This window comes from Bubalus bubalis, chromosome X (assembly GCF_019923935.1).
Source record: "Bubalus bubalis isolate 160015118507 breed Murrah chromosome X, NDDB_SH_1, whole genome shotgun sequence".
NCBI lineage: Eukaryota > Metazoa > Chordata > Mammalia > Artiodactyla > Bovidae > Bubalus > Bubalus bubalis.
Genome location: NC_059181.1, coordinates 76068002 through 76084060, shown reverse-complemented (window position 1 = coordinate 76084060; position 16059 = coordinate 76068002). Strand labels below are relative to the sequence as shown.

The 16059-nt window shown below is 37.4% G+C and overlaps 1 pseudogene; it reads left to right on the top strand.

Moving 5' to 3' along the window:
- The first annotated feature begins 928 nt into the window (after positions 1–928).
- Positions 929–2541, top strand: LOC112582302 (annotated as a pseudogene).
- Positions 2542–16059: the final 13518 nt, after the last annotated feature.

Genomic DNA, 16059 nt, shown 5'->3' with positions numbered 1-16059 from the left:
AACAAGAGAGAAATCTATTGGTTTGTACAAACAGACGTCTGAAAGTCCAGATCTTTAGGCAGATCTGGTTCCAGACACTGAAAGGATAGCTCTCACTTTCCCTCTTTGACTCTGATTTCCTGTGTGTGTATGTCATCTTTTGGAAAATCTCCTATGGTAGCAGCAAGTATAGGTTTCTACCATCTTTATATCTCTCAACTGCAGAGACAGAATTTCTTACTCAAGTTCCAGTAAAAGTTCTAGAAATTTCCCTCAGTGACTGGCTAAGATAACTTGCCCATTCCTGAACTAAACATTTGGGTCAAGGGGATGAAATACTACTGGAAATGCCCATTGTCTTACCACTCCTGTGGTCAGTTAGAGGAGTCAATCTGACCCCCAAAAAAGGTTCTAGTACTAGAGGAGGAACGGGGTGGGAGAAAGTCATATTGAGAAGACAAAACCATAGCTAACACAATATACTACCAGCAGTATGATCAAACTGTTGATGTGATAAGGGCACATATGATACGAGTGTAACAAAAAGCAAAGTAAAATACTCCAGTCTCAATTACCTGGATATATTAATAAAAGTATAGGAAGAATACATGCCCACTTTTTATTCAGGTATGATTCTTAATTAGTATTTCTTGAGTACAGTCCTTGGACCAATTGCACCAGAATTATTTTGAAATCTTGTTTAAAATATAACTTCCTGAGTTCTATCCTAAATCTGCTAAATATGAACCTACAAATAAATTCCTGTTGTCCAGGAATCTACATTTTTAACAGGTGATCTGGGTGATTTGTAAGAACATTAAAGCTCCAGAACCATGATTCTATTTTATTTAGACACATTGAATTGTAATACTAGGAGAAGTTATTATGTTTGGACTTGTAATTAGGGATGTAAATCTAGTCAAGCCCATTGTTGGTGCTCAACAAATATTTGATGCACTGAAATCTTACTAGTATCTTACTAGATCAGACTAATTAGGTAGAAGCCATCTGAACTAATGAAAGCTCAAAACCATAGGTTATTTTAAAAAGGAAACATGGGGACTTCTGGCTATGATGTAGTGATGAAGACAACAAAATTCCTTTGCCCCAAAACAACTGTAAAACTCAACAACATTGTTCAAAAAACTAGTCATCGAAGTGCAGTTCTTGGTCCTGCAGATCTGTGTCTTGCTTCAACAATGCTTGGACAGAACAGACCCAGGGATGTCCCTTGCTCCAGCAGCGGACCAGCCTTCAACTTTTTTCCATTGCAACCTTCAGAATCAGCCACTCAGCTGTCCGTGATCACCAGGGCCAGCCATCACTTTTTGAGCTTAACTCCTTATAACCATGAGCGCCAAGATTCGTCAGAATTATTCCACAGAGGTAGAGGCCGCCATCAACCGCCTGCTCTACATGCACCTGCAGGCTTCCTATACCTACCTTTCTCTGGGCTTCTATTTTGACCACAACAATGTGGCTCTGGAGGGTGTGGGCCACTTTTTTTCATGAATTGGCCAAGGAGAAGCACGAGGGTGTAGAGCGGTCTCTTGAATATGCAAAACCAGAGCGGCGGCCTTGCCGTCTTCCTGGATGTACAGAAGCCATTCCAAGATGAGTGGGGTAAAACCCAGGATGCTATGGAAGCCTCCCTTCTCATAGAGAAAAGGCTGAACCAGGCCCTTTTGGATCTGCATGTCCTGGGTTCTGCCCTTGCAGACCCCCACATCTGTGACTTCCTGGAGAACCACTTCCTAGATGAGGAGGTGAAACTCATCAAGAAGATGGAGCCATTTCTCAAGTTTCAGACACAATGGAAACAATAAAGCTTTTTGCAGCAAAAACAAAAAACAAACAAAAAAAAACCCAAAAAACCCACCATTTCAGAGCTTGAAGAGAAGCAAGTAGGAAAAAAAAAGAAAGAAATATTAATTCATGAAAAACTGAATTTCAGGTATGAACAGTGAAAGTCTATGGTGTTCTTTTCTGGAACTACTTCCATCCTACCTCCATATCAGGTGAGGTAGGTGAGGTTGTTCTACCACAATGGGGCTGGCAGTGAAAAATCAGCAGATTTACTGGTAGAAGGGACTAACTTGGTTTGGAATAGATGATGAAAAACCTATATCCAATGATATTGTTGATAAAGTACCAAATTTGGCAGAAATGAGCAAGAAAAGCCAGGAACAATGCTAGCCTCAAGGTGAAGTCTTGGTTGGAGTCAGTGGCAGACAAACTAAAAAGCTGAGATTTAATAGGGAAATTCTGGTCATGAGAAAAGCATAGAAGAACTATCCTTGGCTGTCCAGGAGGCTTAACGAATGCATGTGGAGACCTGAGAAGACCTGGTAAAAATTAATAGCTGAAAATGGCCTGAATTTGTACACATACTTAAAATCACATGCAAATCCATCAGCAGTGGGTGGATACCTTACTGACTCAACTTGGTTGAGCACAGCTTCTAACCAATCATTAGCTGACCATTAAAATAAAAAGACACAGAGGTGACTCCTAGGAAGCCAAACTCAAAAGGAAAAATAAAATTCAAAAAAAAAAAAAAAAGCAGAACAGTTAGAGACCAGAAAGCAGGAGGAGACAAATTCTACAGATTAAGCCCAGGAAGGCTACAAATAAATGAAACAAACAAAATGAACAACACTCTCAGTGGAATAAGGAATCCAGAACTGCTACAATACATTGTATAAAATGTCTAGTTTTCAAAGATGACAAGACACGAAATGGCAAAGAGTGACCCACACTCAGGGAAAAATTCAATAGAAACTGCCCGAGTGAGCCCAGATGTTAGATTTAGCAGGCAAGGACTTCAAAATACTGATAAATATGTTCAAAGAATTAAAGGAACCATTGTTTATGAATTAAGGGAAAATGTGATGACAACAGCTGCCTCATTGGAAAAGTTCTGGATGCTGGGAAAGATTGAGGGCAGAAGGAGAAGAGGGTGTCAGAGGATGAAATGGATGACATCACTGATGTAATGAACTTGAACTTGGGCAAAGTTTGGAGGTGGTGAGGGACAGAAAGGCCTGGCATGCTGCAATTCATGGGGTTGCAAACAGTCGGACACGACTGGGTGACTGAACAACAACAACAACAACAACAACAACAGGATGACAACCCAATGGCTTAGTGGGTAAAGAATCCATCTACAATGCAGGAGACACAGGTTCTATCCCTGATTCAGGAAAATCCCCTGGAGAAGGAAATGGCAACCCACTCCAGTATTCTTGCCTGAAAAAAATCCCATCCCATGGATGGAGGATCCTGACTGACTACAGTCCACAGGGTCACAAAGAGTCAGACCCAACTGAGTGACTAAGTACAAACACATGATGACAATGATACAAAAAAAGAGCAAGTCTCAATTTAAAAAAGGAACGTTAGAAAGAACCAAATGGAAACTGCTCAGTTGAAATCACAATAACTGATATGAAAGTTTACTATATTTACTCAAACATCATATTTGAAATGGCAGAGAGAAGAGTCATCCAGTCTAAAAAACAAAGGGAAAAAAACTGAAGAAAATGAACAGAACCTTCTGTGACTACTTCTAGCATGCCAACTTACATGTAATAGGAATCTAAGAAGAGACAAGAAAGAAAAAAAATATTTGAAGAAATAATCAAAAATTTTTCAAGTTTGGTGAAAAATATTAATTGGCAGGTCAGTGAAGCTCAATTCCAAGTAGGATAAACACAAAGGGGTGCATATGTAGTCATATTGTAGTCAAACTTTTGAAAGCCAAGAACAAAATCTTGAACAAGAGACAAATGACTCCTCATATACAGAGAAACAATATGTTTACCCTATGGTTAACATTATACTTAATGATCAAAGACTGAATGCTTCCTCCTTAAATCAGGAATGAGGAAAAATTTACATTCTCACCACTATTTGCTGGATGTTCTAGCCAGAGCAATAAGGACAGGAAATTAAGTAACAGGCATCTAAATTTGAAAAGAAGTGAAACTAACTCTATTTGTAGGTGGCAAGATCTTACATGTAGTCTACCAAAAAAATTAGAACTAATAGCACACAAAATGATCATAGGATACAAGATACAAAGTCCAATCGTGTTTCTGTACAAGAGCAGTGAACATTTGAAAATGAAAGTAAGATGTAATTATATTCATTATAACATCAAAAATTATATTCATTATAACAACTAAAAATAACTAACAAAAGAAGTATATGACATATATACATTGAAAACTACACAATATTGCAAAGAAAACTTAAAGACTGAAATCCCCCACATTGACCAATATATTCAACACAATTCCTATCAAAATCTCAGCAGGTGATTTTTTTCAAAGAAATTGATGACCTGATCCAAAATTTTATATGGGAACACAAAGAACCCAGACCCAGAAATCCAAGCAACTTTGGAAAGGAAAGGAGCTGTAGGACTTAAGGTACCCAACTTCAACTTACTATAAAACTACTGTACTGAAGGCAGTGTGGTATTGGCCTAAAAATAAATATATAGATTAATGGAAAAAAAATAGAGTCTAGAAATAAACCTTTAGCTTTATGGTCAATTGATTTTTCCAAAGATTGCAAGGCAATTAAATGAGGAAAAATATAATTTTTTTTAGCAAATGATTCTGGTTATCCACATACAAAAAAATTAACTTCTACCTTTACCTCATATTGTACACAAAAATTAAACTGTAAATGGATCATAGACCTAAATGTAGTAGCTAAAACTATTACAAGTTTGAAGAAAATATTAGGACAATTTTTAATTCTCTCTCTATATATATTATATCTCAATAAAGTTGTTGGAAAAATATCATTTTATGATTGTTTTCTATGACTGCATAGAAAATCATCCCCAAACTTAATTTGTACAGGTTATTTTGCTCATGGATTCTATGTAACATGGCATTCAGCATACAGAGGAGATGGTTTGTTTCTGTTCCACAGTTCCTGAAACCTCAGCTGAAATTCTAGAATTCTGGAGGTTGGAATCATTGCAAGGCCTGTTTACTCTCATGTCTAGTGGTTAATGCTGCTGCTGCTGCTAAGTCGCTTCAGTCGTGTCTGACTCTGTGCGACCCCATAGATGGCAGGCCACTAGGCTCCCCCGTCCCTGGGATTCTCCAGGCAAGAACACTGGAGTGGGTTGTCATTTCCTTCTCCAATGCATGAAAGTGAAAAGTGAAAGTGAAGTCGCTCAGTCCTGTCTGACTCTTCGCGACCCCATGGACCACAGCCTACCAGGCTTTCCAGGCAAGAGTACTGGAGTGGGGTGCCATTGCCTTCTCCAGGTTAATGCTGGCCATCAGTCAATACCTTAATTAAGACTGTCAGCTTAAATATCACATGTGGTCTCTGTTTTGGTACGGGACACCTTACAACATGGTGTGTTTGTCTGATGTTTTTCTCATGATTAGACTGGGTTTAGAGTTTTGGGGAGGATGATCACAGAAGTGAAGTGCCATTCTCGTCACATCATATCAAAGGTATACATTTATCTATTACTTATTACTGATGATGTTAATAATGTGGTCAAGGTTGTGTTTGTCAGAGTTCTCCACTGTAAGGTTACTTTCTCTCCTCTTCCCTTTTAATACTCTACTTTTTGGAAGCAAGTCACAGTAACAACCTCCTTAAGGAATGAAGAGTTATGCTTCATCTCCTTGAAGACAGTATATAAGTCATTTAGAATTCTTATACAGAAGAGACTTGTCTATTTACTTATTCAATAATTCATTTATATCAATATGGATTCATGGGTATTTATTTTGTATTTTGGGTTATAATCCAATATTAGTTTCTTTTATTGTTCATATATTTCAAGTTTTGGCCATTGGAAGCTGTTTCAGTTGGCCCCACTACCCCTTTGTGAGTGTGTTGAGAACTTCCTTACTTTATGGCGTTACAAAATGCTTCAGTCTCATCTTCTATATTCCCTATTTAAGCCTATGAATCAGTCAGTCATTTTTTTTTTCAAAGACTCACGGTTATTTTTATTGAAGAATGATATTAAGTATGAACTTTTAGACACGAAGTGTGTTCATTGGGGTGTCATTGCTTCTAGGCAGTCTCAGCTATCAGAGCAAGAAAATATAGGTGTACATCCTAGCCCAGTTATGCATCAGATCAGATCAGATCAGTCGCTCAGTTGTGTCCGACTCTTTGCGACCCCATGAATCGCAGCACGCCAGGCCTCCCTGTCCATCACCAACTCCCGGAGTTCACTGAGACTCACGTCCATCAAGTCAGTGATGCCATCCAGCCATCTCATCCTCTGTCATCCCCTTCTCCTCCTGCCCCCAATCCCTCCCAGCATCAGAGTCTTTTCCAATGAGTCAATTCTTTGCATGAGGTGGCCAATATGCATATATGCATCCATATGTATCTATTAAGCAAAGCATAAGATCATACTGAGATCTCTAACTCTAATCCAATAGCATGGAACTTCCCAGATGGCTTGGTGGGTAAAGAATCTGCCCGCAATGCAGGAGATGTGGGTTCCATCTCTGGGTCAGGAAGATCCCCTGGAGGAGGGCCTGGAAACCCACTCCAGTATTCTTGCCTGAAGAATCCCATGGACAGAGGAGCCTGATGGGCTACAATCCATGGGGTCACAAAGAGTCAGACATGACTGAAGTGACTTAGCATTCATGCATGCACAGTCCAATAGCACGTGGATCACTCTGGGCTTCTCCTTTTGTTTCCTTTTAAAACCCCTTGTCAACAGTGGGCAACCTAACTCTCATCATTCATTTATGCTTATTTGTTCAATCACAGTATACATCTACAGCAGTTTCAGAGTTGTTATCTGTCTATTTTTTAATAGCATATGTCCATTTTCCATTTTGAGCTCAGCAGTGGAACTGTATCCACAAATGCCAAGGTACAATGAAATAAATTCATTAGGAATCAGCATTTTATTATTATTATTATTGGCCTTATGGAATGGCATGCAGGATCTTAGTTCCTCCACCAGGGACTGAATTTATGCTCCCTCGAGTGGAAGCATGGAGTCCTAACCACTAGACTACCAGGGAACTTTTGAAATCAGCATTTTAGATATTTTAACTTTTATACCACATAACATCAGAGCCAAACATCAGAGATTGCTTAAAAGAAAAGAAAAAAAATATAATTTAAAAAGAATTCTTTTCCCTTTAAAAAATTTTCTTTTTTACTGTTGTAAAAAATATTCAATATGTACCATTTTAACTATTTTTAGTGTGTAATTTCGTGGCACTAAGTACATTAACAATATATACGACCATCACTAGTATCCATTTCCAGAATTTTCATCATTCCTTACTGGAATTCTGTACCCATTAAACAAGAAGTGTTTACTTCCTTTCCTTTCTCTTCTGATAACCTCTGTTCCACTTTCTGTCTCTATGAATTTGCCCATTCTATGTAATTCCTAAAAGTGGAATCATAAAATAGTTGTCTTTTTGTATCTGCTTCTTTCACTTAGCATAATGCTTTTAAGGTTCAGCCATGTTGCACCATATATTAGAACATCCTTCCATTTTAAGCCTGAACAATATTTCATTATATGTTTATACCACATTTTATTTAATCCATTCATCTGTTGGTGGACATTTTGCTGTTTTAGCCTTTTGTCTATTGTGATCAATGCTGTTAGGAACAGGATGTTCATGTATCTGAGTCTCTGTGTTCAATTCTTTGTATTTATATTTAGAAATGGAATTGGTTGGTCATATGGTAATTCTATGTTTATGTTTTTTTTTTGAAGCCACCAAATTGATTATCACAACAGCTATGCAATTTTACATTTTCAACAGCAATGCATGAGGGCTTTAATTTCCCTACAACTTCACCAACACTGGTTATTGTCCTATTTTCTTAAATAAGAGTGACCTAAATGGGTAGTGTCTTAGTCTAATCAGCCTGCTATAACCAAATTACATAAAAGTGGCATCAGCAAAATGGCTCGACAAGATGTCCCTTGCAAGTATCTACCCCTCAACAACAAAATTTGGCATCTACCCACAAGCAAAAGTACCTTTGATGGAGCTGTGGAATCTAGTACCATACATAAGAAACATGGAAGGATTCTTACTTATCTACACATTAGGTAATAGGTATGCAGACAGTGGTGCCAGATGTGGACCCTAAAGTGGTCCATGAACCAACTCCAGCCCTTCTTAGCCATGATCTAGGAACCTCCAGAGGACACTAATTTAGACAATAAACCACAAATGAGAGGACATTTGTGGAAATCTAGGAGTCCAGTGGAGAAGTTCCAGCATACCACAGGAGTAAAATAAAAATCCAAGATGTGACACATTGGAAATGGTAAAAGGAATATTTTGATCTACCCCTCCCCCAGAGTGGCACATCTCAGTGAAAGAGAGCCTTTGTTGGCTTGTAATTTCTTCTACAGGGGAACATGAGAGCATGGGAATGAGTACTTGGCTACTTCAGCCATGTGGAATCCTGCCAAAGGGGCCCATTTCTCTCTTGCCCTTCCAGAGTACTGAATCATGAGCTATGTGACTTGGGGGCAGTGAGAAGCTGGGAGAACAGAAGCCAGTGCTCTGAATGAAACATCTGTATCAAAAGGACATGGATCCTACTAGCCACATCACAGCCTCCATTGAGAGCCTCCCAAAAGCCACTCAGATCACCTCACCAGCAAATCCCCCCCCTCAAAAAAAAACTGGTCTAAAGGCAATCCCAAGACCCTGTTAGGCTCCCCCCTACACACTCCCCAACCTGTGATCAGACCTCTGTGTGCACTCTTGATGGAAATAAGATTGAGCTTTTTTCAGACAGCAAATATTGCACGTGCAGATATCAGGCCTGAATCTGGGGGACAGAGAGAGATCACAAACTTGAGCATTTAACATCAACCTTGGGAGAACAAAAGGGAAGCAATCAGTGCTTAGGCTTGGCTTTGCAGGTTCAAGAAAAGACAAACAAGCTTAAGAATTCTGACACAGGAAGGAGCCAAGAGTGTGGAGCAGGCCTATCCACAGAAAGTCTGAGAAAGCCTGAGAATCCTTAGCAGAGATGAGGAAAGGCATTTCTCTCTTGAAGTCAGTCAGTTAGGACTAGAGGAGGTGATTGCTACATCAAATGAGAAGACAATAAGGTAAGACTTCAAAGAACATGAAAAATCAAGAAAATAGGACACAACCAAAGAAACACAATGAATTTCCAGTACTGACTCCAAAGATATAAAGTACTAAAAATAACTATAGCTAAAATAATTAGTTAATGGAGGCAATATACTAAAAGAATAGATTGTAATGTGAAAAACATAAAAGGGGTAGTAAAAGGGTGGAGATTTTGTATGCAGTTGAAATTATTATTATTATTATTATTGGCTATGCCACATGGCTTCCACGATCTTAGTTTGCCAACCAGGGGTTGAACAGGCTCCATGCAGTGAAAGTGTGGAATCCTAATCACTGGACCACCAGGAAATTTCCAGAATTAAGTTCTGATAAGCCAAAAAATAGACTGTTAGACATAAAAGATGCTTTATATGAGCCTTGTGCTAACCACAAAACAAAAACCTACAGTTGATACACAACAGATAGAGAGAAGGGAATCAAAGCATACCACTATGAAAAACAAATTCACAAAAGAAGGCAGGAAGAGATGAAGAAGAGGACAAGGGAAAAACAAAACTGTCAGAAAACAATAAAATGGCCTTAGTAACTTCCCACCTATCAGTAATTATTGTAAATATAAATGGATTCAATGTTCCAATTAAAAGGCATAGAATGGCTAAATGGATAGAAAAATGAGACCCAACTATATGCTGCCTATAAGAGACTCACATGGGCTCAAAATGAATTGATAGAAATACCAAAAGAAAGAAACTGTAACAATACTTATATAAGATACAATAGACTTCACCGCAAAAGCTGTAACAAGTGACAAAGAAGGTCACTTTATATAATGATAAAATAGTCAATTCATCAAGAGGATAATAATGATTGTAAATACATGTATACCCAAAATAATAGCACCTAAATATTAAGGAAATACTAAGAAATATGAAGGGAGAAATAGACAACAATACAATAATAAAAAGGCACTTCAATACTTCACTTTCAACAATGGATAGGTTACAATTCAGAAAATCAATTAGGAAAAACTGGAGTTGAGCTGTACTTAAAGCAAATGGCCTTAACAAATATATACAGAACTTTCCACTTATCAGCAACAGAATACACATTTTTCTTGAGTACTCATGGAACATTCTCTAAGATATACGACACGTTAGGTCACAAAACAAGTCCTAACAAATTTAGGAAGATTGAAAATATACCATATATCTTCCTGACCACAATGGTATGAAACTAGAAATTGATAATGGGAGAAAAACTGGAAAATTCACAAATATACAAAAATTAAACAGCAAAATCTTGAACGACTAATGGGCCAAAAGACAAATCAAAAGTGAAATTGAAAAACATCTTGAAACAAATGAAAATGGAAATACAACATACCAAAACTTATAGGATACAGCAAAAACAGTTCTGAGAGGGAGTTTATAGCAAGAAATGCCTACATTAAGAAAAAAAAAGAAAGCTCTCAAATAAACCTAACACTACCACAAAAAGGACAAAGAAAACCCAAAGTTAGAAAAAAAAAGAAACTAACAAATATCAAATAATAAATAAATGGAATAAAGGCCTGAAAAACACTAGAGAAGATCAATGAAACTGAGAATTAAAAAAAAAAAAAAGTAAAACCTTTTAGCTAGACTAAGGAAAATGACAGAACACTCAAATAAAATCAGAAATGAATGAGGAGTCATTGCAACAGATATCACATAAAAAGGATTATAAGAGACTGCTCTGAATAATTATATGCCAATAAATGGGATAACTCAGAAAAATGGATACACTCTATAAACATATAACCTACCAAGATGAATCATAAACAAAGAGAAAATCTGAACAGACCAATAATTAGCAGGGCAATTAGCAATAATGAGCAAGGAAATAAGCAAGGAAATAGTAAAAAACCACCCAACAAAGTAAAGTCCAAGACCAGATGGTTTCACTGGTAAATTACAATTTACATTTAAATAACAATTTAATTTACATTTAATGTAAATTAATTTAATTTATATTTAAATAACAATTAGTGCAAATTCTCCTTAAACTCTTCCAAAATACTGAAGATTAGAGAACATTCCCAAATTCATTTTTAAGGCCAGCATTCTACCCTGATACCAGGGCCAGATAAAGACACTATATCTTTGATGAAATTAAATGCAAAAATTCTTAACCAAATATTAGCAAACTAATCAAAATGACATTAAAGTGATTATTCACAATGGTCATTGAAATTTTTCACTGGAATGCAAGGAAACTTCAACATATGTAAATCAATAAATGTGATACACCACACCACATTAGTATAATGAAAGATTAAAATCATATGATCATTTTAGTAGATGCAGAAATAGAATTTGAGAAAATACAACAGCCTTTCATGACAAAAACTGCTAACCGAGAGAGTATAGAGAGAATGTACATTAAAATAATAAAAGCTATATATGTCAAACCCATAGCTAAGATCATACTCCACAGTGACATGTTAAATTTTTTCTTCTAGGATTGGGAATAGACAAGGATGCCCACTCTAACCACTCCTATCCAAAAGAGTACTGGAAGTCCTAGTCAGAGAAATTAGCACAAAAAAGAAAGATGTTAAAGTTGAGAAATAAGAAGCAAAATTTCTCTGTTTGAAGATGAATATATATAAAGTCTCCACTAACAAACAAACAAACAAACAAAAAACAAACAAAAAAAAAACTGCTAGAACTTATCAACAAATTCAAACTTCTGGATTCAAAATCAGGATTCAGAAAACAGTTGCAATTCTATACACTAAACAAAATGTCTAAAAAAGAAATAAAAAGAACAATCTCATTTAAAGTAACATCAAAACTGAACTGAACTGAAAATTAATAAAATACGAGGATTAAAATTAATCTTGAGGATCGACTAGTTTGACTTTGCTGTCCAAGGGACTCTCAAGAGTCTTCTCTAATACCACGGTTCAAAAGTATCAGTTCTTTGGTGTTCAGTCTTCTTTAAGGTCGAACTCTTGTATCTGTACATGACTACTGGAAAAGCCGTAGCTTTGACTAGACAAACGTTTGTTGGCAAAGTGATGTCTCTGATTGTTAATACACTGTCTAGGTTTGTCATAGCTTTTCTTCCAAGGAGCAAGTGTCTTTTAATTTCATGGCTGCAGTCACCATCTGCAGTGACTTTGGAGCCCAAGAAAATAAAGTCTGTCTCTGTTTCCATTGTTTCCCTATCATGCGAAGAATTGACTCATTGGAAAAGACTCTGATGCTGGGAGGGACTGGGGGCAAGAGGAGAAGGGGACGACAGAGGATGAGATGGCTGGATGGCATCACTGACTCGATGGATGTGAGTCTCAGTGATCTACGGGAATTGGTGATGAACAGGGAGGCCTGGTGTGCTGTGATTCATGGGGTCGCAAAGAGTTGGACATGACTGAGCAACTGAACTGAAATGAACTGAACTGAATGGGACTGGATGCCATGATCTCAGTTTTTTGAATGTTGCATTTTAAGCCAGCTTTTTCACTCTCCTCTTTCACTTTCATCAAGAGGCTGTTTAGTTCCTCTTCACTTTCTGCCATAAGGGTGGTGTCATCTGCATATCTGAGGTTACTGATATTGTTCCTGGAAATCTTGATTCTAGCTTGTGCTTCATCAAGCCTGGCATTTCCCATGATGTACTCTGTTGGTAGAAATGTAAATTGATACAGCTGCTATGGAAGATGGTGTGGAGAGTCCTTAAAAAACTAGAAATAAAACCACCATATGACCCAGCAATCCAACTCCTAGGCATATACCCTGAGGGAACCAAAATTGAAAAATACACATGTATCCCATTGTTCATTGCAGCACCATTTATAACAGCTAGAACATGGAAGCAACCTAGATGTCCATCAACAGATGAATGGATAAAGAAGTTGTGGTACATATACACAATGGAATATTACTCATCCATAAAAAAGAACACATTTGAGTCAGTTCTGACGAGGTGAATGAACCTAGATGCCGGAGTCCAGCCCCGGGGGATCCAGGGAATTTGAAGGGGAGACGGCATCGGCGATCAGGAAACAACAGCTTATTTAAATGTTAATTAAATATATAAAGAGTGGTTAAATAAGGATAGCTTAGTGAGAAAATTTAGTGGAGAAAAGAGGCTGAATAATTCAGCCAGAAGGTGAGAGAAAGAACGACATGGGGAGACCAAGTTTTGGGGAAAAAGGCCTGCACTTTATTTTCCAAAGTAGTTTTTATACCTTAAGTTATGCATAGAGGATAATGGGGGAAGGGGTAGAGTCATGCAGTAAGCCAGGCTTTCTTCCTGCAAACTTATCATATGCAAAAGTTTAGATGATTTGCATCATCTTCTGGCCTGGAGGCCTGTTAAAATTTTAAGAAACTTATTTTTCTCTAAAGGTGATTATTCTAAAGTCAGGCTCCGCCCTCCAAAAGCATTAGATAAAGTTGCATTCCTATAGGGCAAAGGTATGGTGGGCTATAACAAGAAAAAGAATTAACTCAAGGGTCCAAGGTTACAAACATTAAAGCTACTACTTACACCAATTATATTAATTAATACACTGCCAGGGACACAGTAGGTAAGGGATATGGAAACTTAGCAGCAAACATTGGCCCAACAAGTGAAAAACCCTTTACCAATACAATTTCTAATCAATCTTTTAACTGCTCAAAGGAATCTGTATTCAGACAGTTTAGAACATCTCATGCCTCTCATGGTTGTGAACTAAAACACTCTTGTCACACCCAGGACAGCCCCCCGTAAAGTCAGAGGTGTAGGTGAGAGGACAAAGCAGTAAAGTAGGCAGACTCTGGTTTTGGGGGTAGATGCTCGAGAATTTCCAGGGGGACTTCTGAGGCTTGATCCTGCCTTTGCGTATGCCAAGCCTCCTTCCTCGTGACCTTTGCCATGGGTGGAGTTCCTCACGCTGGCTCACGCTGGCTCCCGGCACCTAGAACCTATTATAGAGAGTGAAATGAGTCAGAAAGAGAAAGATAACTATTGTATTCTGAAGCATATATACAGAATCTAGAAAAATGGTACTGAAAAATTTATTCACAGGGCAGCAGTGGAGAAACATAGAGAATAGACTTATGGACATGGGGAGAGGGGAGGAGAGAGTGAGAGGTATGGAGAGAGTAACATGGAAGCTTACATTATCATATGTAAGATATATAGCCAATGGCACTTTGCTGTATGGCTCAGGAAACTCAAACGAGGGCTCTGTATCAACCTAGAGGGGTGGGATGGGGAGAGAGACGGGAGAGAGTTTCAAAAGGGAGGGAATATATGTATATGTATGGCTGATTCATGTTGAGGTTTCATAGAAAACAGCAAAATTCTGTAAGTGAATTATCTTTCAATAAAAAAAATAAATTAAAAAGTACACTGGAGGGAACAAACAGTAAAGTAACTGAAGCAGAATAATGGATAAGTGAGCTGGAAGATAAAATGGTGGAAATAACTGAAGTGGAACACAGAAAAGGAAAAACACATATACACAATGGAGTATTACTCAGCCATTAAAAGAATACATTTGAATCAGTTCTAATGAGGTGGATGAAACTGGAGCCTATTTTACAGAGTGAAGTAAGCCAGAAAGAAAACACCAATACAGTATACTAACGCATATATATGGAATTTAGAAAGATGGTAACAATAAACCTGTATACGAGACAGCAAAAGAGACACTGATGTATAGAACAGTCTTTTGGACTGTGCGGTAGAGGGAGAGGGTGGGATGATTTGGGAGAATGGCATTGAAATATGTATAAAATCATATATGAAATGAAAAAAAAAGTATTAAGAACAGTCTCAGAGACCTCTAGGAAAACATTCAGTGTAACAATATTTGAATCATAGGGGTCTCAGAAGAAGAAAAAAAAAAAAATGAAAGGGCATGAGAAAATATTTGAGGAGATTATAATCGAAAACATCCCCAAAATGGGAAAGGAAATAGCTACCCAAGTCCCAGTAAGCCCAGAGAGTTCCATACAGGATAAACCCAAGGAGAAACACACCAAGAGGCATACTAATCAAACTAACAAAAGTTAAACACGAAGAACAAACATTAAAAGCAAAAAGGGAAGAGCAACAAATAACATACAAAATGATCCCCATAAGGCTACCAGCAGATCTTTCAAGAGAAACTCTGCCTGCCAGAAGAGAATGACAGGATATACTTAAAGTGATGAAAGGGAAAAATGTACAACCAAGATTACTCTACCCAAGAGGATTTCATTCAGATTCAAAGGGAAAAGCAAAACCTTTACAAACAAGCAGAAGTTAAGAGAATTCAGCACTGTCAAACCACCTCTACAATAAATGCTAGAGAATTTCTTCTAGATAGGAAAAAAAGGCATACAAAGCAAACCCAAAACAATAAAATAAATGGTAATAAGCTCATATATATCAATAATTACCATATATGTAGATGGGCTAAATGTTTCAACCAAAAGACACAGATTGGCTGAATGGAAACAAAAAACAGACAAAAAAAACCCCTATATATGCTGTCTACAAAAAAAGACCTCTATATATGCTGTCTACAAGAGATCCACCTCAGACCTAGGGATACATACAGACTCAAAGTGAGGGGCTGACAAAAGATATTCCATGCAATCAGAAATCAAAAGAAAGCGGGACTAGCGATACTCATATCACATAAAATAAGACTTTAAAATATAGAGTATTACAAGAGACAAAGAAGGATACTACATAACAATCAAGGAATTAATCTAAGAAAAAGATACAACAATTATAAATATATATGCACCAAACATAGGCACACCTCAATACATAAGGCAAATGCTAACATCTACTAAAGGGAAATTGACAGTAATACAATAATAGTGGGGGACTTCAGTAACCTACTCACACCAATAGACAGATCATCCAGACAGAAAATTGAGAAGGAAACACAACCTTTAAATGATACATTGGACGAGTTGTACCTAACTGATATCTACAGAGCATTTCATCTAGA